Genomic DNA, 27,716 nt, shown 5'->3' on the forward strand with positions numbered 1-27,716 from the left:
TTAAATGTATATATTTGGCGGAGTGGGCCTAGAGTGAGGTTCAGAACGGGAGGGGGGCTGACGGATGCTGCTTTTGTGGGACGACGGCGCGAGGGAGCTCTGGGTCGGGCCCGCGCGGGCTGCCGGGCGGGCTCCCAGCGACTAGGGCGCGGCTGCGGACTGGCGGGCGGACCCCGGGGAGGGGCTTCGCGGAGGCGCCGCGGCCGGAGCCGAGCGGGGCCGCCCGGGCTCGGCGCGCAGCGCGGCCGGGCGGGCGGTGGCGCTGCGGAGGCGGGGGCCGAGGCCGGCGGGCGTAGAGGAGGGGCCCGAGACTGGGGCGGCTGGCAGCAGCTGCCTCAGTGACGACTGCCGGTACCGCGGAGACCTGAGGAGACCAAGCCGCGGGCCCTGCCGCCGCCGCCTCTCCCGGCTGTCTGCTTTCTCTCCCGGCAGGGGCGGCCGGAATGGGCCCCAACCGCCGCGGGCCCCGCACCCTGCGTAGCCCGTAGGCCCCAGTAGCCGGAGGCCGGCCGGCCTCTCTACCCCTCGCCCCAGCCAAACCGTTCCCACCCCAAATCCCCGGAAAGGAAGATGAGGGAGACGGGCCCGGCGCTTAGCAGCCAGAGCAGCAGCAGCAGCAGCAGCAGCAGCAGCGGTTGGGGGAGGGTGTTTCGCCGTTTCCTCTCAGCCGCCAGGACAAGATGGCAGCGGCCGCGGAGAGGGGTTGAGCCCAGGCTGGGTGGTACCGCCTGCTGAAGCGCCTGGCTCCCTGTCCCCGGCACGGCCCTGCACCCCACCCTGGACATGCTCAGGGCTGCGGCCGCCCGAAGAGGGGAGAGCGCAGGCCTCTAGGAAGGTAAGGGAGTAAAGCGAGCGGCGCCCCCACCCCCGGGGTGGAGGTACCGGTTCCGTTCCCGGGGCCTGCGGACGGATGGCCAGCGGACCCTCAGCCTGACCCTGGCAGGGCCCAAGTCCCCCGGAGCGGCCCGCACTTGTGCATCCTGCGCCCCATCCGCGCCCCCAGAGCTCTCGTGCTCCCGGTTTCCGTCCCAGCCCCCGCCGTGTTGCCAGGTCTGGGCCGCTCCCTCGAGGCTGGCGCCACGCCAGTGCCGAAGCCGCCGGACGCCGGGGCCGCGCGGGGTTCCTGCGCGCGGTGGCGCAGCCTCCGGGAAGCCGCGCTTGGCCGGGCCCGGGGGCCTTGGCCTCCCCCTGCCAAGGTTGCGCAACGGCTCTTCCCAGCAACCGAAGTTTTGTTTAGTCCCACTGGGGGCCTCTCTTTCCTCTACGCAGCTCCAGGCCGTAACTACGGAGACCTCTTTGATTAAGGGGAACAAACACAAACGCGCGCGCACGCACGCAACTTGAGCGCCCCAGTCGATGGCTGCGTCCCGGGCTTTGTGGCCCAGTCACCAGCGTAGCAGAGCGGCCGGTTTGGAGGGTGTCAACTCTGGGGACGTGCGTGCGTGTGATTGTTGGGGAGGAGAAATGTGATCCGCGGCTCCGCGTCCCCAGCGGCGGCGGGAGGAAGGCGTGGCGGCCGCGCGGCCGGGCTGTTGCCGGCTTCTCTCGTTACGGTGGCGGCCGCCCGCTTCCCTTCGCCGCACTGGGAGAACTGGCGGAAAGACTTGGGATGAGAATGTCTGTTTTCCTGTCGGGAGGGAGACGGCTCTTTTAAAATGGTATGTGGCTCTCGGGGAAGCTTGTTGTTTCCCAACCTTATCTGTGCTTGAGGAATTGCGCTAAAGGGTGTGTGCGTAAATTACCTTGGACTTGTTACAGTGTAGTCATAACATGTTCAGTCCTTGAACCGTGTTTTCACAACCTCTCGCTGCTGTGTTAGGGGAATTTATTTTTCCACCTGTCAGTTCGCTGCTTCTAATTATAAGCAGCTTCTATTAGCAACAGCAAAAATTTTCAGATTATCGTCTAGTTTACAGGGAAATCTCGTGGTTGGTTCTGTTGTCAGCTTTGTTTTCATGTTTCTCTGGTACATGGCCGGAAAAGTTAGCTGGTAAACCAGTTTGTGCTTGTGCTTATATGTACTTTTTATTATTTGGAGATTGGCTGATTTTTTTTTCTTGTTTTTTCTATTTTAGGTATTTGCTTGTAAACTGTAACTTCTGAAGTGGGAGTACTTATATTCAAACCATTTAAGTTAATTTCAAAGTTTTAATTGCTGGACACATTAAATTTTTTTAAAGAGGTTCTCTTTCTGATCAAATTTTTGATGAAAACTTTTGAGCAGGATCAGTTTGTTTGCTTCCCAACTAAAACATTTTAATCCTATATTCTCATTTAATTTTTCAGAAGCTGAGCAAGTCTCACCATATGTTTGATAAGTCTAGATTCTGCTTATGTTTGCAAGTGCAGTGCTAATTTTATACAATGACCAGTGATAAGGTTTAGATAGGTCATGATTAAGCTTGGTATTTTAAGTAAACGAAATATGAATGACCTTTTAATAAAGTTTTCGTAGTTTTATTGATTATGCCTTCATGCCACTTCTCAGTAATTGAAATTTAACCAACCAAATAAAGTTCTTTACTTTTAAATCAACAGAGTATTTCTTGGTATATTTATGGTAACATTTGTAACTCTTATTTATGAAATATAATGCTTAACCTGTTTGAGGTTAATTTTTTTGAAATTTACTTAGTTTGTGTTAAGGTAGAGATGTGCTGAAATATTTGTGATTTTTCTGACATGTCATTGTTTTATGGGAAAATTTGTTCCTTAAGTTTTTTTTTTTTTCCTACTTGAGGGAATATATTTTCTGAGAAAGAAATTTTTGGGGAAACTTTAGATTAAAACTTTTTAAAACGTAAGATGAGCTTGAAATCTAGAACAGAAGTGGCCATTAAATGTTTCAAACTTATATTTGGACATTGCTGACTACAGTAGCTAAACATACATATTAGGCCAGCAGATCATAACATGGTAAGCCAGTCTTAGTTTATTGTCATAATACTTTTTCCATTGAACTAGTCATTATCTTGCTTATAAACCAGTCATTGGCTTCTGGGCATGAGGTTTTAGAGTCACATTAAAGTGGATGGTTTTTATGAGCTAATTCTTCTTGTAAACATGCTTGAAAAGCTGTAGATCATACTCTTAATTTTTTGGATGTTCTGTCATGGGATACCATAAAATAGAGCGCAAATTACATAGGTAGGTTACTGTAGCAAGTATGGGATGGACACATAGGTATTTATGTTTAATGCAAGATATTAAAAGCCTTTTTTTTTTTTTTCTTGCAACTTAAGAAAGCAACAGCCATCAAATGAATTTTTTGATTGAACTTCTGTTTTTAAAATATTTGGTACAGGAACACTGAAGGCATATGGAAAGCAAGAAGGGGAAGATGTAAATTTCAGAATGCTGAAATATTGTTTCCAAACCTGATTCACATCCATTTAATAGAATACTTGTTTGCATGTTATTTTCCATTTGAATGTTAGAATGACTTACTTTGGTAACTTTTGAAGTTTACTTTGTCAGGTAAGAGGAGTTAACTTATTAAATGCTGTTCTCATTGCAGCAGTTCAATATGATGATAAGGTAAACTAATTGCACTATTGGTGGCCAATTCAAAGACATAAAAATATAGTTTCCATTGCAACATAACATTTGAGTTTGGAGATGAAAAGATGTCATGGTGATATTTAGATTTAAGAATGTTCTAAGGAACTTTGAAATTCTCCATATTTAAAAATACTCCCAGAAGTTGTTATTCCTGCCTCTTCATTAGTAGAGGACACAGAATAACTTGATGTTGTTGCCAAAATAAATATTTGTGTTGTAAAATTTCTGGGTAGCAGTTGTTCTAGTTTTCTAATGTCCAAAGTTGAGACTTCCAATGTGGTATATGTAACTTGGAAGTTACTCCTGAAGACTAAAATGTTAAAATGGAGGAATCTATCAGTGTGTGTTTTTTTTTTTTTTTTTTTTTTTTTTTTTTGTTGAGACAGAGTCTCACTTTGTTGCCCAGGCTAGAGTGAGTGCCGTGGCGTCAGCCTAGCTCACAGCAACCTCAGACTCCTCGGCTTAAGCGATCCTACTGCCTCAGCCTCCCGAGTAGCTGGGACTACAGGCATGCGCCACTATGCCCGGCTAATTTTTTCTATATAGATTTTTAGTTGTCCATATAATGTCTTTCTATTTTTAGTAGAGACGGGGTCTCGCTCAGGCTGGTCTCGAACTCCTGACCTTGAGCAATCCACCCGCCTCGGCCTCCCAGAGTGCTAGGATTACAGGCGTGAGCCACCGCGCCCGGCTTTTTTTTTTTTTTTAAAGATACTCCTCTTCCCTCACACCTAAACTGGGATGTAGCATTATTTCTCTCTGAGGGAATAAAGACAATAACTTTTAACTTGCTGAAAGCTTTGTCACGGGCAGTCCTTTGTATATGATACCAGTATAAGTCTAAGGAATTATTTCTGATGTCCTAAATGGTTCTGGATCCAGCTGCTTAAAAATATACATCTGGCCTAGTACCTTAAAACACTTAATATGAGTTGAATAAGGGCATATATTTGGAGTTTTGAATCAGTGGAGACTTTTAGGATAGAGCACTTATGTGGCTGACAAAAGTGAGTATAGTTCACTTCTTTTGGTTGGCTTGGTGTAATGAAGAGTGGTTTGGGAGAAAATCAACTTAATCTTAGTGTGCTGCTTCTGTAGCTTTGCTATAGCTGTTCTTATTGACCTGATCTGAGTCACTATAGCACCAAGGCAGAATAGATATTTGGAGGATTTATGTTACACATTTATAAATGTTTGTCAAATGAGACCCTGAGCTTTTTAGCCTATTAGGCTGTTCTCCTCAGTTGATACATGGAACATATGTCACTAAACAAAGGCAACATATTGCCTTGATTCTGAGACACCACTATTATGCTAGGGACCTAGATCCTCTGCACTTACTACTTGTGTGGAAATTAAAGAATTGTATGAGTATTGACAATATGTATTGTATTTTAAAGGTGGCATTTGTGGTTTGGGGACTGTTAGTTAAGTCATTAAAGTAGATTTACTTTGTATTTTGTATTATATTTGGCGATTAATGCCAAGTCAGTATTTTAGAAATCTTTTTTCAACAGAAAGTCTTTGAAATGAAATGAAATTTTGTTACCTTGGATGAAACAATTTCTCTAATTTTCTAAAATAAGGTGAGAATTTTTTCTTCCTGTAGGAGACAGGGGGATGGGCAGTAGGGAGGCAGGTGTGGTAGGGAAAGCTGGGCAGTAGAAGGTAAAAGAGCTTGGTTTAATTGGATTTGGAAGACTGAAATATGCTTTGATTTTAAATGCCCAAGTTGTTAAAAGTCTGGAGTTCACTTATTGAAAAATTGTGGTAGCTTGAGGGAAAGATTAAGAATAAGCCATTGGCTGGGCGCCGTGGCTCACGCCTGTAATCCTAGCACTCTGGGAGGCCAAGGCCAGAGGATCTTTTTTTTTTTTTTTTTTGAGACAGAGTCTCACTCTGTTGCCCGGGCTAGGGTGCCATGGCGTCAGCCTAGCTCACAGCAACCTCAAACTCCTGGGCTCAAGCGATCCTCCTGCCTCAGCCTCCGGAGTAGCTGGGACTACAGGCATGCGCCACCATTGCCCAGCTAATTTTTTGTATATATTTTAGTTGTTTGAGAGACGGGGTCTCGCTCTTGCTCAGGCTGGTCTCGAACTCCTGAGCTCAAACGATCCACCCGCCTCGGCCTCCCAGAGTGCTAGGATTACAGGTGTGTGCCACTGCGCCCAGCCTGAGAGGATCTTTTGAGCTAAGGAGTTCAAGACCAGCCTGAGCAATTGCGAGACCCCCGTCTCTACTAAAAATAGAAAGAAATTAGCCGGACAACTAAAAATATGTAGAAAAACTTAGCCGGCCATGGTGGCACATGCTTGTAGTCGCAGCTACTTGGGAGGCTGAGGCAGAAGGATCGCTTGAGGCCAGGAGTTCTAGGTTGCTGTGAGCTAGGCTGACACCACGGCACTCTAGCCTGGGCAACAGAGTGAGACTCTGTCTCAGAAAAAAAAAAAAAGGAATAAGCCAGTGATACCTGCTAAATGATCCTTCTTGTGTAATAATAGCATCTCTGTTTATCATCCTTGATTTCAGTTTTTAACACCTTTTTTCCCCTCTTGCCTCTCTTCCTCTTTGTGTCTTTTGTTTCTTCATTTCTACAATCTGAAAGACTTTCCTTAATGTGGAATTTAGGGAAGATAAACTTTCTCTGCAGTTAAAAAAGTTGTGTCACAGGCCTCACCTGAAATCAGAAGTGAAAAGCATGGACCATAATATTGCTATTAAAATCAATTTGATTTGTAGTATTTTTTTTTTTTTAATTTTTGGAGATCCTTAAAAATAAAACGAAGGTCCGTATAATACATGAGCATAGGTTTTTCGAACTAGGAATTAAAACTCAGACTTCTGGCATCTGTCGCACATCTGTCTTTTTTTTTTTTTTTTTTTTTTTTTTTTTGGGACAAGGGCTTGCTTGCTCTGTTGCCCAGGCTGGAGTGCAGTAGCACCATCATAGCTCACTGCAGCCTTGAACTCCTGGACTCAGATGATCCTTCCACCTTGGGAGGATCCTAGCTACTTGGGATATAGCTTCCCGAGTAGCTAGGAGTGTAGGCCAGGCCACCACACTCAGCTAATTTTTCTTACATTTTGTAGAGATGAAGTCATGCTGTGTTGTTCAGGCTGCTCTTGAACTCCTGCTCTCAAATGATCCTCCCATCTCAGCCTCCCAAAGTGCTGGGATTTCAGGCATGAGCCATGGCACATGGCCCATTTTTTTTTTTTTTTAAACAAAAAGATTACACTTAACGTTAAGTGGAGATTTAATTTAGAGAAGAATAATAAGAGAAAGTGTAGTATTTTTCTCAGGTGAGCTGTACTTTCTTTTTTGTTTCTTTTGAGATAGGATCTCTCTGTTGTCTTAGGCTGGAGTGCAGTTGGCAAGATCGTAGTTCACTGCAGCCTTAAACTCTTGGGCTCAAGCAATCCTTCTGTTTCAGCCTCCTGAGTAACTAGGACTACAGACGTGCATCACCATGCCCAGCTATGTTATTTATTTTGTAGAGATAGGGTCTCACCATATTGTTCAGGCTGGTCTTGAACTCCTGGCCTCAAGTGATCTTCCTGCCTTGGCCTCCCAAAGTGCTGGATGACAGGTGTGAGCCACCAGGCCCAACCAAGCTGTACTTGAAGGGAAAGATCTCAGTTGTGAAAGATTGATTTTTTGGTTTAACTCTTGGTCACACTGAAAGGAAAGGATTGGCCAGGCGTGGTGGCTCATGCCTGTTAACCTAGCACTTTGGAAGGCTGAGACAGGAGGATCACTTGAGCACAGGAGTTTGAGGTGGCAGTGAGCCATGATGATGCCACTGCACTCTAGCCTGGGTGACAGAGCAAGACTCTGTCTCAAAAAAAAAAAAAAAAAGAATTGCCAGGGCTGCTCAGATATAATCCCTTTTTATTTTGCATAATTATTTGTGCTGGAGAGTCTTTTCTAATTGGAAAAAAAATTGGTTAGAGTATGAGTCACTCCTTTTTAAAAATTTTGTAGCTATTTATTTTAAATTATATTTGATTATGTATGGATTTCCAAGAAAATTGTCTTAAGGTTTATTAGAAAATAAAAACTTAGCTATATTTGACTAGCCAGTTATTTCACTTTAGAAATTAAAAAAGTATTTGATTTTGTAAGAGCATTTATATTAACTTCAAATTCTTTAATTTGCCCCTACTTTGTTGTATATTATTCATAAATTATATAAAATATCTTAGAGTTTTTTTTAAAAAACAACATAGTAAACTTTGAAGCATTTGCAGGAAATAACTTGCTTATAAAATGTTTCCTACCCTACAAAGCAGTTATATAAAGGCCTAAAAGTTTCATTTTTGTATGTTTTTACTGTGTGTTATCTGTTAAATAATACAGAGTCATGTAGGTTTGGTAAACCATACACCTTAGATATATAATGCTACAGTTTTAAATAGTTAATAGGATAGATAGAGTGATAGCATATTGCAAATTGAACCTGACTTTCTAGACATTTCTTCTAAAGTATAAAGTAATACTTCTCAGGGCTTTAAATATATAATTTATTACAATGTCTGTTGAGATTAAATAGGATATAGTGACATAAAGTCACGATGAAAATTACAGCTTATGCTGCTGTATACCCCATAGCAATGATGCTATGCTTCACTACATTCTCAAAACAAAACAAAAACATGTTTGGGGCCAACTTGTAATCGGACAGTTTCAGTGGAGACAGTATAAATATCTCTGCAGTATATTAGCTGTAGTTTTGTATTTTAATTTAAAGTTAGATAAGAATAATATTGGGTTCAAAAATAGTAGATTTGTAGTCTCTGTTTAGTATGCCTTAAATATTTTTTTGTAGCTGGATCACAGACTCTGGCCACAAAAAAATGAAATTTTATTATGGCAGATAAAACAATGATAATGAATGAAAACTATTTTATCTAGTACATATTTGAATGTCCAATAGGTGCAAGGTACTATGCTGTGAATGACGAGAGCAACACATGGTCCTAGCTTTCAGCAAGTATGTAGTAAAGTGAAATTAGCTGAGTACTGTAAATTTTCTTTTATATTTTTGTATATGTGTACTTGAGTTGGAAAATACTAAGAAAAATAATGATTTAACTATAGCACATTCAAGCTTCTTAAAGCTGTTTATTTTGTTAAATATGATACATTTAAATAAATACTAAAATGTTAGGAAGAGTTCATGTTAAAGTTATATGTTAGTATTTACTGTTGTCTTTGTGGTGTTTAAAGACAAAAAAATCATTTAAAAATATGAACAAAAATTTATCAGTTTTAGTTTTGTAATTTTTTTTAATCAAGGCTAGCCAGTTTAACAGTCACATTGTCTTATAGAGACATACTGCATATTAATTTAAATAAAGATAAGGTCATATTTTTCAGATATGGTTAATAATCCAGTTCTAGTCTTTCATGATTTTTCCTTTTGGATCTGCACAGTTTTTACATTGCCTGAGAAAATTCTAGTAGGTTTGCCTTTTCTAGCTATTTTCCCTTTTTCCTAGATTTAAAATGCAGAGCCCTCCAAACCTCATTTCTATGCCAATCTGTGGAAAGAAAACAAAAGGTGAAAACATGTTAAGATACTTCTAAGAATGTTAAAATGGTTAGCTGTAACTTATTTGAAGCCACTACATAAAAGAGATATTGTTTTTGTACTTTATGTAAATTAAAAAATAGGTATAATTTTCATGTTTAAAGTATACAGTTTTTTAAAAATATATTTTACTTGGGGTCCTTAAAAGCAGAGGTTGTAAAACGAAAGTATTACATTGTATTGCCCCTTTTATAATTGTATATAGTACAATAGTCTTAATGAAATTTGACAATTTGGTGAAATTGAATTCTGTTTGAAAATTCAGGGTGTTTGGCACTGTAGCATAATTGGTTTGCCAGTACCTTTGAATGAAAAATTGTTGTAGCGTTTGCTTTGTGAGTTGTCTTGTCAAAGCCTATTGGGACATTTCTGAAAGTATTTCTAGTGGCCACTCTCTCTAACTTGCAAAATCTCCTTAAAGTATCTCACACCTGATGGAATATCCTGTTTGAAATTATTTCCCATTAAGTTGATTGGAAGAAAATGAAATACTTCACTTCCTAATCTATTAGAAGTTAATATATAACATTTTTGGGAAAGTTTATATTTAAAAAATATAAATTAGTATTTGAACTGTTCCTTCAGGTCAAAGACCATGTTTTATAGGTTTTTATATTCCCTAAAGTACATGGTGGACATTGGGAAAATAAATACGTTATTTTAAAAGGAGTCACATACAGACATGTGATAACCTATATGTCTTAATCAAAGTATATCGTCTTTACTGAGTGGTTTGACAGGTGCCTGACCAAGCTATTGTGAACGTGTCATCTTTACACGTTTGACTTCTCAAGACCCTTTACTCCCACCACCTTTACTTCTAGCAGATCAGAGTGTTTCCTCTGTAGAGATCAGCAGGCATGTACTTCCTCCAGATTATCAACCCTTTACCTGGGAACTTACTTCTAACAGTATAAACTTTGAGTTTTCATTCCTGAAGGAAAGAAGCATCTTTCTATCCTTCCAAGATTACTTTTCTGTTTTCTATGTGGGTTTCACCAGAATTGGCATTTTTTTGACATCGTGAGCTTGTCCACAAACTTGAAGTTTCCTCTTTTTCTTGTCTCTTGTTTTTTTCTTTTCCTTTTTCCTTTTTTTTTTAATTAGAAATGGAGTCTCACTTTGTCACCTGGGCTGGAGTGTAGCAGTGGCACGGTCGTAGCTCACTGCAGCCTCAAATTCCTGGGCTTAAGTGATTCTCCTGCCTCAGCCTCCGGAGAAGCGAGGACTACAGGGGCTCACCACCATGCCTGGTAGATTTTATTATGTCTTTTTGTGGAAATGGGGTCTTGCTATGTTTCCCAGACTGGCCTCAAACTCCTGGCCTCAAGCAATCCTCCTGCCTCAGCCTCCCAAACTGCTGAGATTATAGGTGTGAGCCATGGCACCCAGCCTTTTTTCCCCCCCTTTTTGTAAATTGACAGGTAAAATTGTATCTATTTATTGTATACAGCATTGACTCTTTTTCTTCAGCCTTTTAACATGCCCAAGTATCTGGGATCTTAAGCAGCCATCTTTTAATTGTGTTTCCTCAAGTCTGTGACCCTGTCTTCTGTTTTCTATTTCTTCCAAGCTTTTTATTTATTTATTTTTTTGTTGAGACAGAGTCTCACTTTGTTGCCCAGGCTAGAGTGAGTGCCGTGGCATCAGCTTAGCTCACAGCAACCTCAGACTCCTCGGCTTAAGCGATCCTACTGCCTCAGCCTCCTGAGTAGCTGGAACTACAGGCATGTGCCACTATGCCCGGCTAATTTTTTCTATATAGATTTTTAGTTGTCCATATAATGTCTTTCTATTTTTAGTAGAGACGGGGTCTCGCTCTTGCTCAGGCTGGTCTCGAACTCCTGACCTCGAGCGATCCACCCGCCTCGGCCTCCCAGAGTGCTAGGATTACAGGCATGAGCCACCGCGCCCGGCTTCTTCAAAGCTTTTTAAACGTGTACTCCAGCCTTTACTTGGATTTCTCTTCACTTTATAGCCCTAGGCAGTATAGTTCTGTCCATGCCATTCTAGTGAAATTACTCCTGTTAAGCATCGCAGTAGTTTCCTTTTATTCATAGTTTATGTATTCCTTCAGATAATTGCATCCGTAGTGTCCCCTACTCAATTCTGAGCTTTCAACCCGTATTTTGAGCTGCCTATTGATCTCCATATTTTATGCCCCTACAGGTCCCTCAAACTAAGTTGATTACCTTGTTTCTAAATCTATTCCTTTGTATTTCCTATAGGGTATCCTTATTTCTGTTGTAGTTTGCTTATGTTTGAAACTTTAAATCTTACAATATTTGTTTCTGGTGGGTGCATTAATAAAACCTGTAGAACTACACTTTTGCAAAGCAAAATTTTGCAGTGTTTACCAAGTCCCCTTTCTGGAAATCCGTACTAAGAAAATTAAGAATGTACAGAAACTTACAGTAAAAATGCAGTATTAAAAAAAGAATGTACAGGCCAGGTGCAGTAGCTCATGCCTGTAATCCTAGCACTCTGGGAGGCTGAGGCAGGAGGATCGCTTGAGGTCAGAAGTTCGAGACCAGCCTGAGCAAGAGTGAGACCCCCTGTCTCTACTAAAAATAGAAAAATTAGCAGGGTGTGGTGGCCTATGCCTGTAGTTCCAGCTACTTGGGAGGCTGAGGCAGGAGGATCACTTGAGCCCAGGAGTTTGAAATTTCTGTGAGCTAGGCTGATGCCATGGCACTCTAACCTGGGCAACAGAGTGAGACTCTGTCCCCCCCCCCCAAATAATATGTACAAACACTATTTTTATGAAAATGTTCATTATAACTTTATATGAATAGTAAAAAAACTTGGAAAAAAGCAATCCAGCAAATTATAATATGTACATAGGGTAGAACATTATGCTGCTATTTATAATAGTTAATATGCTTATAAGAGAACATATTGGCATATTAAGTGATACATGTATGTAGATTCTAAGAAAATAATAAAATGTACTTTAAAATGACTGGAAGGAAATAGGATAGGTTCTTTCCCCTGAATATTTTATAATTTTGCAGTAATAAAATAATTTCAAAATGATTGCTGTACTGAAATCTAGCTGCTTCTTGGTGTGAATGATGTGTATCGTTTCATGATTTTACGGCAAAATATTTTAAATTTTATATTAGTATGCTCATTCTAGCAGTATGATTTCAGGTAATGATACTGTCTTAGTGATAATTTTTACTCATTCAGTTTGCAAGGCTCTGTGAATAAGTGACATTTTTAAGGTCAATATGGTAAATGTTGTTATAAAATAATTGGGCATATTCACCATATATAATTAATATGCAACCATTATTTCTATATCTGAGCTGCTTCTTATACAAATGCTTAAAAAATGGCATAAAGGTCAATTTTAGCCAATAAGAAATTTTTAGTAACTATTTGAGAATAAATATCTCATCAGTAAACTGTAACTACTTTGTAGCCATTTTCAGTATATAAGCATATTTTTGTTTATTTTATTCCATGGGATCAATGGCTAGCCTTAATTTTTACTTGAAATGTGTGAGTTATTGGTTACTTATGCAACTTAAAACTAAATTAAACTTTCATAGTATCTTTTTATCTTTTTAAAATGTTGATGGTATATTTTTAAAAATCTCTTCAGCCAGGTAAATCTGAAGAAATAAGTATTTCTTATCATTATAGTTCTTATACATATTTTTAGTACCGTGTATTGGCGGTGGCTTTTTACACTAACATAAAATAAAAAAAAAAATCTCAGTTTTTCTGTAGGGCTTGTAGTAGAAGAAAGAAATATATACGTGGCCTTTGCTAAGTCCATCTCAACTTCTAGCACAGCTTATTATAAGCAACCCAACAATGTGTCACTTTATAAAGTTAATGATTAGAGGTAGTCAGGGCCAAACGGAAGCAGTTCCTACAGATTTCTAAGAATTCAATGTCCTTTCTTTGGGGTACTCTTTGAGAAGCTGCTTGTCTCTTTCCTCTTTAGGTTTTTGTTACTTTGTTGTTCTTTAGCATTTTCTGCCCTTTCTAAGGAGACCTGTTATAAATCTCTGCTTTATCCCCTTCCTCAAATCTGTCTTGAGAATAAGAAAGGTCTTAAATATTTTTCTTTCTTTTTTTAGAGACAGGGTCTCACTGTGTTGTCCAGGGTAGAGTGCAGTGGTGTCATAGCTCACTGCAGCCTCAAACTCCTGGACTCAAGTGATCCTCCTGCCTCAGCCTCCCGAGTACCTGGAACTACAGGCACGTGCCACTGTGCCTGGCTGAAATCTTGATTTTTCTTAACATTCTCATTTCTTTTCCTCCTATTGTTTCTGACTTGATACCAGAGAGAGTTTCTGAAGCAATTGTTGAAAGGGCATCCTTAGTTGATAAGATATATATGACAGTTAAACTTGGAAATTTAAAAAGCAGTATTTCTATATTAGAAAGGTTCTTGAAGGTGCTTCACTAAATTTCAAAAAAAGGGAATGTATAAAGTGGTATGTCTGGCAAATAAAATCTGAGTCTCTAGAGAGAAAGCATAATTATAGAAATTAAAAAAAATTCTGGATTTAGCAGTGTAAGACAATATCAGGACCATATAGACTCTTAATAGAATTTAGAAAGCATAAATAGTTGATTTTTTAGTCCAGTTAATTTTTCCAAGGTCCAAAATGTCTTTCATAAAGATTTTTCAAAACTGAAAGTACTATAATCAAGCTTATGCAGCAGTAAATATTTGTCTTTTCAGCTCTCACAAATGAAAAACTATTGTATTTGTGTGTGTGTGGGGGGGGGGTAGTAGCCACTGTTTTCACTTCACTTGTTTTTAGAATTTTAATTCTTGTGATATGTATTACTCTAGAGTGATAGTTCTCCTTCAGGTATGAATGTGGAATGTTGTACTACTGGAAATACAAAATGTGAATCTTAAAGCTGTTTAGGGTAGCCTGTACTTTTGAAAAGTTTTGTAGAATTTGACCCTTGATTCTATAAATGTCCATTTAGAGCTTTGAATCATTATCTCTAACAAAAATCTTTTTTTTTTTTTTTTTTTTTTTTGTTGAGACAGAGTCTCACTTTGTTGCCCAGGCTAGAGTGAGTGCCGTGGCATCAGCTTAGCTCACAGCAACCTCAGACTCCTCGGCTTAAGCGATCCTACTGCCTCAGCCTCCCGAGTAGCTGGGACTACAGGCATGCGCCACTATGCCCGGCTAATTTTTTTTTTCTATATAAATTTTTAGTTGTCCATATAATGTCTTTCTATTTTTTTAGTAGAGACGGGGTCTCGCTCAGGCTGGTCTCGAACTCCTGACCTTGAGCAATCCACCCGCCTCGGCCTCCCAGAGTGCTAGGATTACAGGCGTGAGCCACCGCGCCCGGCCTCTAACAAAAATCTTACCGGCAGAAAGTTTTCCTTTGTATTACTGTGGCAGCAGTGCACTTTTGATCAAATTATTAATCTAGGATTCGACTCCATGTGTTGTATCAAAGGTAGATTAGTTCAGGAGGTTTTCTAAATAGTTAGGATTATTTGATCTTTGCCTTCTTTATCTTTAATATTTCTTATTTATTTTTGTCTGAAGGTTAGTTACATAGATTTTTGTTAGAAATAAAAGTTTCATGATAGTTCTTTTGGGACAAATTTCCCTATGATACAGAAAAATAATGCATTTTGCTTTCTATTAAAGGAGTTGTTTATAACCCAAACTTATGAAATTGTTTACTTCTCAACTATCCATTGGTAGATATTGGTCATTGTATGAAGAATTTAAGTAAAAAATTTTCTTTTGTGCTGAAGTTTCGTAAACTAAATTTGAATTCTTAGTCTTAAATTTACTTCAAGGAAGGGAGAGCTTCAGGTAAACTTTTTTTTTTTTTTTTTGAGACAGTGTCTCACTCTGTCGTCCTGGGTAGAGTGCAGTGGCATCATCATAGCTCACTGCCACCTCAAACCCCTGGGGCTATAGCTGCACACCACCTGTACCTGGCTAATTTTTCTAAATATTTTTAGTAGAGATGGAGTCTTGCTCTTGCTCAGGCTGGCAGGTAAACTTTTTATCTTTAGTCAACCTGTCAGTATTTCTATTTCTGATTTTTAATTTTATATAGCTTTAAAAAAATCTAGAGAATTATCTGCTTTAGTAAGAGTAATCCTTATGTTATTTTTTGAATTAACTCTTTTCTAGCCTTGTTAAAGATTTGTATTGGCAGGGTGATTTCTAGCAGCTTTGAAATGTCCACCAGGTCATTTTCTGTTCCAAAAGTTGGAACGTTTTGCTAAGTCAGATGAAGCTTGTTATTTAACATGCTGATTTGTGTTACAGTCAACACATTCTCTAGATGCTTTGTTCACAATACTGCTGGAAAATACCCAAGACTTTAGTATTTTCAAATAAATGTTTTCTAGGCACCTTAGACAGCAGGTTTAATTTATGAAACTTCCTAATATGTGATCATTCATTTATATGAAAATGTTTTCTTATGTTAAGTGGCTTAGTGTAATTTCCTGGACAGAATATACAAGTAAAAGAACCTATTAATGATAGAGGTATTTATTAATAAAATATTGACAGTTAATCAACCCATGAAGAATTAAACTCATTTGCTGTTCACATTAACAACTTGTTTTCTAATGTATTGTGCCTTTTATTTCTAAGAAGACATTATATCTGTTATAAATCTGTACTGGAAACAAAGTAATTGAGAAATGAAACAAACTGTGACTAGAAACTACTACTTATTGACTGAATATTGCTGGTTACCTAGTTCCATTTTTAGATGTCTATTTGTAGAGCCTTGCATAGATTAGTACTGTTTCTTCTGTCTTTTCATGAATAAAAAGTCCTTTCTGTTGTCAAAAGATTTATTGGCTCACATAATGAAATTAAGGCTCTATTAATTGATCAAATTAGATAATGATCAAAAGCTCCAAAAATGATTATGAATTAAGTATTAATTTTAAATGAAAAAATTTGCCCTCAGTGCTTATGAGTACTTTTTTTTTGAGACAGGGCCTCACCCTGTTGCCCAGGCTAGAGTGTGGTGGCATCATCATAGCTCAGTGCAACCTCAAACTCCTGGGCTCAAGTGATCCTCTTGCCTCAGCCCCCCCTCCCCCAGTAGCTGGGACTACAGGTGGGTGCCACCAGGCCTGGTTAATATATTACTTTTTTTCTGAAATTTTGAGAGTAAGTTGCAGACATGATGTTCCTTTACCCTTATTAATTCCTAAAAACAGAGACTTTTCAGTTGTATCTCTTCAGTTTTCTGTAATCTGGAAACTTCCTCACTTGTTTTGACACTGACATTTTGAAGAATACTGCTAATTATTTTTAGAATGTCCCCCAATTTGTATTTGTTTGTGTTCCTGTGCTTAGGAATAGTTTAGAGAAATATGTTTCTATCAGTACATCATATCAGTAGACACATGATGTCAATATATGTCCTTACTAGTGATTTTAACATTGATTACTTGGTTAGGAAGGCATCTGCCAGTTTCTTGCTTTTAGTTAATATGTATCTTGTGGGGATATACTTTGAAACTGTGTAATAGTTGAGAACTAAAAGGGCCTTGCAAGCCAACAATTTAGCGGTGGATGCTAGCAGAAGATACAAGACTCCTGGGTCAGAGATAAAGGACTTTCTTACTCATCTGCAGTAGTACTAGCCAGAGTGTCAGCATTTGTGCTTGTTTCTGAACTCATTTTCCACAGGGTGATATGAACGGGGCCGGGTGACTCCTGCACAAAAGGAGATGAATTACAGGAGAGGAACCCCAAGCTTAGGAAACTTGAATCTTTTATAAGGAGCAGTAAGTCTGTCTGATCTTTACCCAAGAGGGAGACATTATCTTTATTATACTGGACATTAAACAACCTGTCCTTTGCTCAGGAGGAAGACTGTATTTCTATCTTCCAAGTGTTCACTGTACAAATATCCTTGAAAAGAGACTCCAGAACAAAGGCAGTCAGTGTCCCTGCCTGCAAGACATGGAGAAACACAAGAGACCCATGGAAATGGTCACTTAACAGTAATATCCTTTTATACCTCAAACTTTCACCCACTAGTTTTTGCATGCATTGATAATTCTTGTTCGAATCAATTACTATAGTTATTTGTTGACAAATGGTATATTTTCTCTTTCCTGATTTATTCCCTGTGTCTCTCTCTCTTGTTCCCAGGATAATTTCCCAAGTAAACTATCTGAATGCAGGCCTTTTTTATAGGTTCTGCATTTATGGGAATCAGTTTGAGTCACAAGGCCCCTCAAACATAGCATGTCTAAAATTGAATTCTGTTTTTCCTCTCAATTCTCTTTCTCTTATTTTGGTATTTCCTATTATCATTTGGCTATCAGTTCTTCAAGCTAGAAATGTGTCAGTTGCTCCCTTACTTCACACCTCACCTGTTCTGTGGTTCCTTCTCCTAACTACTTGTTGATAGTCAGAACTCTGGACTTCATTCCCTTTGTCCTGCCTTTGGTCAGCCTCTGATCAGGTGTCTGGACTATTAGTCATGCTTCCACTGTTGCCTCCATTTTGTTCCTTTCCAGTTTATCTTTCACAGATTTGCCTGAGTAATCTTTCTAAAACACAAATATGATTATATTGATTTTCTTTTTAAAGCCCTCCAGAGATACCACATTACCTATAACTCATTAAACAATGTTTTAAAAATGTAAAAACCAGCAGGGTGTGATGCCTCATGCCTGTAATCCTAGCACTTTGGGAGGTCAAGACAGGAGGATGGCTTGAGGCCCGGAGTTTGAGACCAGCCTGGACAAGAGCGAGACCCCGTCTCTACCAAAAGTAGAAAAAATTCAATGTTGTAAATCCTTGTCTGTGGCTTATCTTTTTATCTGGTGTCATTTGATGAATGAAGGTTTTAAATTTTAATAAAGTCAAATTTGTTATTTTTCCCCTGTTATAGTGTATGCTTTTTGTATCTTATTTAAAGAAAATCTTCTTTTCTTTCAGAGATTGATGATTGATTTGTTAAAAATGTAATATTAACTTTAAACTGAGAGGAATAAAGAATATAAATCTTCTGTGTAGGCTGACCAGGGCATATATTGGTGTTCTGAGACACTTAGATTTTTTTAAGTCTTCTTTGGAATGGAAAGATGGAAATATCTATAACTAGTGAAGATTTTCCCCCTTCTTTTATATTTGTCCTCTTGAAGGAAATTCTTGAGCTTCATTTGGAGAATAATTAGAGCATGTGGGTGTGAAACTGTTTAAATGTAATGAGGGACAAATATAGCATTACAGAATTCTCATGATAAATTCACAGGTGGTCACTCTATGATTACAATTTGGGGAATCACTAGCTGAAGACAGTTTTTTTTTTTTTTCCTTTCCTTTTTCTTTTTAAACAGTGAAGATCTCTCTTTTTGGATGGGTAGGATGAGATGCTATACCTTACCAAAGTGTAGCAGATAGTAACCTGTTGAATCCATATAAGATTTAAAGTTGTTATGACTACTTTAACTTTGTGGTTTGTATTGTTAACGAAAAAAGTGGATTGAGTTTTGGCACAAAATTTTGAATTTACGAATGAAAACAATTTACCAAAGAGTTTACTGTTGGATTAAGTTGGCTATTCTTCCATTTCTTCTACAAAATATGACCTGTTTCTTTGACATTGTTATAAAAAACACTGGATAGTTTCATATTTTTTCTTGTCAAAAATTAAAGTTCAATTACTAATGAACTTAAACTTTTTTTTCTTATCCCTCAAATGATTGAGGCTTTTTAAACTTCAAACTTGGCCAGTTATCTGTTGTTAGGGATAAGCATGGTAAAGGCAAAATTAAAATAATATTAAAACATTATTTGGTAATATTCACAGTAGGTGTGGACATAAAACATTAAAAAATGAATTTGATATAACTTTGATAGATGATTAAGTCATTATCATTTGAAAATCAAGTTGAGAATTATATCAGCAGAAATTTAAACTTCGGCCCAAATAATATAGCTTTTGGCTAAAAATGTTCTCAATTTATGGAAGCACCATAGTTATATCAGGGGCTTTTATAAGATTTTTGGAAAATGTATATAAAAAATTAATATTATTATAATTTAATTTAACAGTAGCATATGAGGTAAACAAAACAGTCTAAGCGTATTACAATATTAAGTAGGTGTGTAATTTATGGCTTTAATCAGTCATTGTGTAATTAAAATAGTGTGGTATTTATTTCTAGCATTCCTCTCTGTATTTGATGCTTTATCTTTCAGTTTTAAAGGTCTTAAGAAAAATGTTCTTTTATCTCTCTATAAAATGTTGAGAAATTTTCAGTTGAAATAGAAGTGAAGTTCTAATATTGATTGTTAAATAGTATCCAGTTATATCATAAAATGATTTCTGAATGAAATATTATGGATATCTTAATATTCGTTTCCACTGATTGATGTGGCTGAATACATTTTAAAAATGGAAAAAGTGAAACCTTTTATTCTAAGTATGTTTATGAAAGCAAAATCTTCAACTCTATGGATAAACCAGCCTGGAGTAAACTGTTAATTTCATGAAACTAGGTTATAGACAATATTGTCACCTTGAAGACTTCACTGTATCTTCATTGCTTTCAAATGAAAGGAGTACTACCTGTCTGACCTTGTGAAATCAAGACATAGTCATTTGTTTAAAAATTAGAGTTGAGATCAAGCTGTTTGCAATATCCTATAAAAGATAAGTTTGAAAAGCTATAGAATAGTTTGAGGCTTTATTCCTTTAACTCTCTGCCAGACTTCGTGAGGAATGCAAAACTAGTTTAAGAACAGCCCAGTTTCTCTTTGGCTCACTAGCTAGGTGAAGTAGGTTGACCCTATTATTTTAAAAAAAGTCTTCTGTGCTTAGAGTGTGGATTGCCTGTAAAGTGTTCTTACTGGCTGGAGACATTTCTGCAGTGTTATGAAAATCATTATAGTGGTGCTCAAAGCTCATTTCCTGGAATGGCTAATTTGATTACGCATTTTGCCATAAAAATATTTGGTGAGGGCCACCTTCCCTAAAGTGCTTTTACTTCTTTTTAAATGTTTTCATGAATACTACCTCCCCTAAAGTGGTTCTCTTCTTTGAAGTTTATCATACTTGAAATGTGTCAGGATAAAGAGAATCAACTATTGTATTCATATTTAGAATTTGGGATTCTTTTGCTGCTAAGCCTCTTTTTAGATGCCTTTTATATTATATAAGGGAAGTGTTAATTTTGAATCTATTGTTTTATTAGAAAGAGAGAAACTAGAATCTAGCCAAGAATATTGGGAGTCTGGTGAGAGATAATCGGAAAGAGATGGTAGGTCAAAGGAAAAGATGGACATTTTGAGGACAGAATGTGAAGGACTGTGGTGATAATGGGCAGGTCAGATCTTGGGGTTTAATTGAGATGCAGTAGGGAAAGAAGACTGTGAGAGATGACTGGATCAAAGTAGAGACCAAAATAGGAACAGGATAGGAACTTGGGAGTAGGTCAAAACCTGCTTGTGTGTGTTTTTGGTGTTGCTGGTTTCTTTGCTTTTTAGCATACTCACTGATTTTTACATAGTGCTTTTCAATTTATTTAAAATATTCTAGTGCTGATTACAGCATAATAAAAGGCAAGTATAGTCTGCAATGTATATGTGTGTAATTTAACTAAAACCCTATTACAGTGTTAGTGAATTTAGGACTACCCTAACTGTGTGTAATATATCATTGAGTTTTCATACAGGAGCATTTTGTGGCTATTAGCTTTGAAGCCATCAGATTAAAGGTGCTTTGGTACATTTACCTGATAAGCAACTTTGACAATATTTTTCATTTCCTGTCCCATTCTGTCTCCCTTTAAAGAGTGATAAGTTCATTTTTTAAAGTATTACTGCATTTGCATCTACTTATTTTAATATATCCTGGAAACAGAGTTGATAGCTGAGTTCAGAAGAGAAATCTGAATGTAAAGGTTTTATGTTAACAGAATCAAAATCTTACTTTGCAGTAATGTAACTGCTTATTTTCAGTGGAATGAAAATACCCCTAAAGTAACTTTCATTGGGGTGACTTTGTTGTATTGCTATTTTTTTTTTTTAAATTGTGGAGTTTGGGCTACAAATGTAATTCTTTGGTTTCTTATCCCTTTTTATTATGGGATAATCTTTTGGTGCCCTGAGTTGTTCTTTAGGTTAAAAATAAGTCTTTTTTCTGTTTTTTTAAAAAAGGCTTTTGTTGTACTTGTTATTTTCATTTATATCTTCTAATAGATCTTCAGAAATCTTCAGTACTGATCATCATATTTTCACAGTTGTATCTTAATTTAATTTAAAACAATTAAAATAATTAATTAATTTCAAACAATGTATTTAATTTAATTTAATTTCAAACAATGTATTTAAAAATTAATTAATTTAAAACAATGTATTTAATAATTTAATAATCTATACTTTTCAGTGATGGCCTGAAAGAACTGGGAAGAGCTCAGAAATTCTTTGGCAATGCCAAGCTAACAAAAAGTTTTCCACAGAGCTTAGTCTTAGGTGTGTCTGATGGTTAACATTCTTCATCATTAACTCAGATGAAAGGAAAGAAAGTTTACTTGTTAGGATGACATCAAGTTCTGAGTACTATTATAGTTGGTGCAACACTGATGAGGAAAGAATTAGATTTAAAAACAGATTTGGAAACCACAATGAGATACCACTTCACACCTATTAGGATGGCTAATACAAAAAAGAAAAAAGAAAATAGCAAGTGTTAGTGAAAATGTGGAGAAATCAGGACCTTTGTGCACTGCTGGTGGGAATGTAAAATGGTGTAGCTGCTGTGGAAAGCAGTAAGGTGGTTCCTCCAACAATTGAAAATAGGATTACCGTATGATCCAGCAATTCTACTTCTGGATATATAAACAAAAAAGAATTGAAAGCAGAGTTTCAAAAAGATACTTGTTCACCCATGTTCATAGAAGCATTATTCATAGTAATAAACATGGAAGTGACTTGTCTGTCCATCGATAGATGAATGAATAAACAAAAAGTGGTGTAGACGCACAGTGGAATATTGTTCAGTCTTAAAGGAAGTCCTGTCACATGCTACAGTGTGGATAAACCTTGAAGACATGCAAAATCATCAAAGGACAAGTATTTTATGATTCCACTATGAGCTACCTAGAATAGTTAAATTCATAGAGACAGAAAGTAGAATGGTGATTGTAAAGGGTCAGAGGGACAGAGGATAGGGAGTTATTGTTTAATGGGTACAGAATTCCAGTGCTGGAAGAGAAAAATGTTCTGGAGATGGATGGTGGTGATGATTGCACAACAGTATGAATATACTCAATGCCACTGAACATTACACTTATAAATGACTAAAATGGTAAATTTTATGTATATTTTACCACAGTTTTTAAAAAGGAAAAGATTTAAAAAAATGGAGAGTTGAACAAGTGGAAGAAAATTGAATAAGGAGAATGCAATACAAGACATTATTGCCTTTTATTAAATCTATTTGGTCCAGGCATGGTGGCTTACTCCTGTAATCCTAGCACTTTGGGAGGCTAAGGCAGGAGGATCGAATGAGACCAGGAGTTTGAGACCAGTCTGAGCAACATAGTGAGACCCATCTCTACAAAAAATAGAAAAATTAACTCCTGTAGTGCAAGCTACTGGGGAGGCTGAGGCAGGAGAATTGCTTGAGCCCAGGAGTTTGAGGTTGCAGTGAGCTATGATGATACCACTGCACTCCAGCTAGGGCAACAGAGTGAGACTCTGTCTCAAAAAAAAAAAAAAAAAAAAAAGAAAAAATCTATTTGTGATATCACAGTACATTTGAAAGTAGAACGCTATTACATATGGGTTGTGTATAAGTTTGGTAGAAAATGATTCAGAAGTTTCATATTGGCTAATGAATTGAATATAAGTTAGTAAAGTATTTCTATCTCTGTTCCCTCCCTTCCTTTCCAGAAGGCCTGATAGTATGTGTAATAAAAAAAAAAGACTGAAACATATTTCACTATGGTGAGCAACGATCAGACTCATGACTGTGGGTGTCAATATTGCTTACATTGCTGGCTTGGTAATTGTAAAAGGGTGTGAACAATTTGAATAGAGTTTAGATGGGACTTGAAAATTTATTAGAGGATTGGAAAAATAAGGTCTATATGTTAGTCCATTTCGGCTGCTACAACAAAATACCTTAGACTGGGTAATTTATAAAAAGCATAAATTTGTTGCTCATCGTTCTGGAGGCTGGGAAGTCCATGGTCAAGATGCCAGCAGATTTGGTGTCTGGTGAGGGCTTACTCTCTGCTTCAAAGATGGTGCTTTCTAGCTGTGTTCTCACATGGTGAAAGGGGTGAACAAGCTGCCTCAGTCCTCTTTTATAAGGGCACTAATCCCATTGATGAGGACAGAGCACTCATAACCTAATCACCCCCAAAGGTCCTACCTCTTGTTTTGTTTTGTCTTGTTTTGTTTTGAGGCAGGGTCTTGCTTTATCACCCAGACTATAGTGCAGTGGCATGATCCTAGTTCACTGCAACCTCAGACTCTTGGGCTCAAGTGATCTTTCTGCCTTAGCCTCCAGAGTAGCTGGGACTACAGGTGTGTGCCACCACACCCAGCTAATTTTTCGTAGAGACAGATCTCGCTGTGTTGCCCAGGCTGATCTTGAATTCCTTGTCTCAAGCGATCTTCCTGACTCAGCCTCCCGGAGTCCTGGGATTACAGGCATCAGCTATCATACCTGGCCTTAGCTCTTAATACCATCACCTTGGGGTTAGATTTTAACATATAAATTTTTTGGGGGGGTCATAAACATTTGGGCCATAGCTGGTGAAAGTACCTGAGATTGGGTGGGCATGGTTGCTCAAGCCTGTAATCTTAGCACTCTGGGAGGCTGAAGCGGGAGGATTGCTTGAGCTCAGGAGTTCCAGACCAGCCTGAGCAAGAGCGAGACCTCATCTGTAGTTAAAATAGACAAATTAGGTGGATGTTGTGGTGCTCACTTGTAGCCCCAGCTACTCAGGAGGCTGAGTTAAGAGGATCGCTTGAGCCCGGGAGTTTGAGGTTGCAGTGAGCTACGATGATGGCACTGTACTCTACCCAGGGTGACAGAGTAAGACTGTCTCTCTCTTTTTTTTTAAAGGCTGGTCAAATGAAGCAGTGGGAGTGGAAGAAGAACAAAAGAATCTGTAACTGGTTGTGATCAATTAGTTGTAAATACCACTGCACTGAGACCAACCAAGACTCTGTGTCAGCACACACACACACAGTACCTGAGATTATTAGGAATGGAAGCTTAATGGTTGCTCCAATAGGAGTCTTCACTATTCTCTTAAGTAATATTTTATAGGCAGCTCCAGCTGACAAAGGGGTAGTATTTCAAAACTTTATTCCTTAGTTGATAAGAACATATGGCAAAGTCATGAATAATATAGCTGATAACATAGTATATATTGTAGTGAAAAAGAGCAGGAAATAGTATTGTACTGAAACAATGTTTAGACTCTGGGTATCAGCAGTTCCTGGGAATACAGTACTCTGTAAAATTCATAAGCACCGGGGATAAGATTCTCTTCTCAGGCCAGGAGTTTATCTGATGGAGGGTAGGAGAAGGGAAAGACTTCTCCCTGGAGATGTTTAATACCTGGAGATGGCAGGGAGTCACAGTGGTCAAATAATTAGTAATTTATATCTCCTTTCTTGTGGTCTTGTATTACTGTCTCCACGACCACCACCTCCACCTTCTGATGTGCTGTATATATTATTTGATGTTCCTATCTGTGTTTATTTTCTAAAAAAGTCCCCTTTGAGGTTGATTCCATAGAGCATAGTAGTTGAGAATTGGTTGGTGAGGGATAAGTTTTTCTAAACTTCCTTTAGTTGTCTCTGGTTGGGGCTTTTGCCTTTTTGGGTTGTTTGCCCTCTAGTTTGGCATATTGAGAAAGAAAAGGTAGGAACAGCACGATTCAGAAATTGCAGCAGTTTCTTTAATTTCTCTATTTCAGTTTTCTGGATCTCAGCTGTTGTTCAGATTGATTTAACATGGCATGTGTTGGCTTAGGGTAGTATGCATTGATCCTATTCCCTGGCACTTCATCTTGTTTTTTCAGACTTGAGGGCACTGAATTGGTAGGACTTGAATTTGCCTATGGTTTTTGTACAGACTAGCTCATTGGTTCTCAGATTTTAGTGTGACTCTTAATGGCCCTGAGAGCTTGTACATTTATAAAAACATGCCTGGACCTCACCACAGACCTACTGAATCAGAGTCTTTCTGGGTGAAGTTTAAAAAGTATGTTTATTTATTTACCTTTTTTTTTTTTTTTTTTTTTGAGACAGGGTCTTACTCTGTTGCCTGGGCTAGAGTGCAGTGGTGTCCTCATAGCTTACTGTAACCTTGAGCTCCTGGGCTCAAGCGATCCTCCTGCATTGGCCTCCTAAAGTGCTGGGATTATAGGCATGAGCCTCTATGCCTGACCTAACTTTTTATTGAGGAAAAATGTAAACATATTAAAAATGTAGGATAGTATAATGAACTCCAATGCACCTATCATCAAACTTCTCTAATTAACAGTTTATGACTAATCTTATTTTATCCATATGCCCATCCAGTTTTTCTTCTTCTGTATTACTTCAAAGCAAATCCCAGATTATTATTTCATTTCTAAATATGAAATGTATATATTTTAATAGGTTCCTGTGTTGATTCAAAAGCTTTTTTTGAACAGGTAATACATGTAGTAAAAAAGGATGTATAATGAAAAGTACATTTTTTCATTACTCTCTGTTAAGGCAAAGAAACCCACAATTTCTTTATGTATCTACAGATAATCGATGTGTATGAAGGCTGTTGGGGAAAGTTTCTTGCCATTGTTTTGTTTTTTTTTTTTTTTGAGACAGAGTCTCACTCTGTTGCCCAGGCTAGAGTGCTGTGGCGTCAGCCTAGCTCACAGCAACCTCAAACTCCTGGGCTCAAGCAATTCTTCTGCCTCAGCCTGCTGAGTAGCTGGGACTACAGGCATGCGCCACCATGCCCAGCTAATTTTTTCTATATATTTTTAGTTGTCCAGCTAATTTCTTTCTATTTTTAGTAGAGACGGGGTCTCGCTCTTGCTCAGGCTGGTCTCGAACTCCTGAGCTCAAACGATCCTCCTGCCTCAGCCTCCCAGAGTGCTGGAATTACAGGCGTGAGCCACCGCACCTGGCCCCAGCCATTGTTAATATAATGAGAATGATTTTCATGGCTGGATACTTTCTGGATAGCCCTTATATACATATACAGTTCCTTCTTAAACACAGATGGTACTATCTGTTGTAAAGTATATATTTTTCTGAATCTTGCTTTTTTCATATAATGATATTATCTTGGGAGTCAGGCCATAACAGGGCAAATAGATTGTCTTCATTCTTTTTAAAGATTATAGTTGATTCACGTATCAAGGTGTATTTAACCAGTGCCTTTTTGATGGATTTTTAGGTTATTTATAATATTATGTGTCTTTACATAGTGGTGCAATGAATATTCTTGTACTGTGTCTGAGTTGCCTGAATTTCTAGGTCAGAGGATATGTCCATTTGCAATTTTGTTAAATATTGCCAAATTGCTTTCCCACCATCTGTGTATGTGTGGTATGCAGGGTTCTTTCAGACTTTTCATGTCTCTCCTATTAATGTTTATGCTTTCCTTTAAATCCATGAGTATATAATAACCGTTTTAAAATTTCTTACCTGAGAGTTTTATCATCCATCTCTCTGAGTCTGGGTATGTGTTATAGAAATAGGTTAAAAATTAGGAGAATCATGGCAATGTTAAATTATTAAGGGTAAGGTTGGGGAGCATCACAAAAGTGCATTAAATGGATGAGTTGATATGGTTAGGAGTTTTTAATGTAGTTTTGCTTCATTAAAAGATTGATAAATTGGTGGAGTTTTGAAATCTCTTCTGAGTAAAGGTATACAATAGGTGCTAATGACATTTTAAGAAAACAGATGAAATGGGTTTGAACTGCAGAATTTCAATTTGAGATTTCTCTTACACAGTGAACATCAAGTCTTAATTTATCAAATAAGGTTTTGTAGCTGATTTCTTATCAAGGCCAGGTTGAATTAGGATTATGGCGGGTAGTGTATAAGAAAACTTTTAGGAAGTTAAAAGAGGTATAAATCATGCTTTTTATCTGAAGGGTGGTGTATTTACTTATTCCTTTTACCACACCTTAGCTATGTGACCTTGGGCCAGTTCCTTAGTCTCCCTAAGCTTCAGATTTCTTAACAGCAAATTGGGAAGATATTGCTATGATTAAATAAAATATTGAAAATAAAGCATTAATTAAACTGTAGCATAGTAAGTACTCAGTATGTGGTGGCTTTTATTATTTTTAGTATTATAGATGTTTCATATAGTGATGATAATCTGTTGTTTCTGACTTAAAGAATGTGTGTTTGTGATTTATTAAACTAGAAGGAAATTATAGTTTTAATATAATATAGATTTTTAAGTTATGGAGAATGAAGGTATTTTGAATTAATCAACCAACATATATTAAACACCAACTCTATATTTTGGGTACTTTGTTTTAGATCTAGTGTGAAAGGCAGATGTATACACTGACAATTACAACGTAAT

At 37.9% G+C, this 27,716-nt stretch overlaps 1 protein-coding gene across 6 annotated transcripts in view; it reads left to right on the forward strand.

Moving 5' to 3' along the window:
- Nucleotides 1-293: 293 nt before the first annotated feature.
- Nucleotides 294-27,716, forward strand: part of HIPK3 (homeodomain interacting protein kinase 3) — a 98,600-nt gene continuing 71,177 nt past the window's right edge. For 4 of the 6 annotated variants that reach the window (XM_069471257.1, XM_069471258.1, XM_069471253.1 and 1 more), the window contains exon 1: nucleotides 294-835. The gene's annotated coding sequence lies outside the window, so the exon portion shown is untranslated. Of the gene's footprint in view, nucleotides 836-1,261; nucleotides 1,659-27,716 lie in introns of those variants that run through there. The other 2 variants (XM_069471259.1, XM_069471255.1) reach the window with 2 other exon arrangements.

Source organism: Eulemur rufifrons, chromosome 6 (assembly GCF_041146395.1).
Source record: "Eulemur rufifrons isolate Redbay chromosome 6, OSU_ERuf_1, whole genome shotgun sequence".
NCBI lineage: Eukaryota > Metazoa > Chordata > Mammalia > Primates > Lemuridae > Eulemur > Eulemur rufifrons.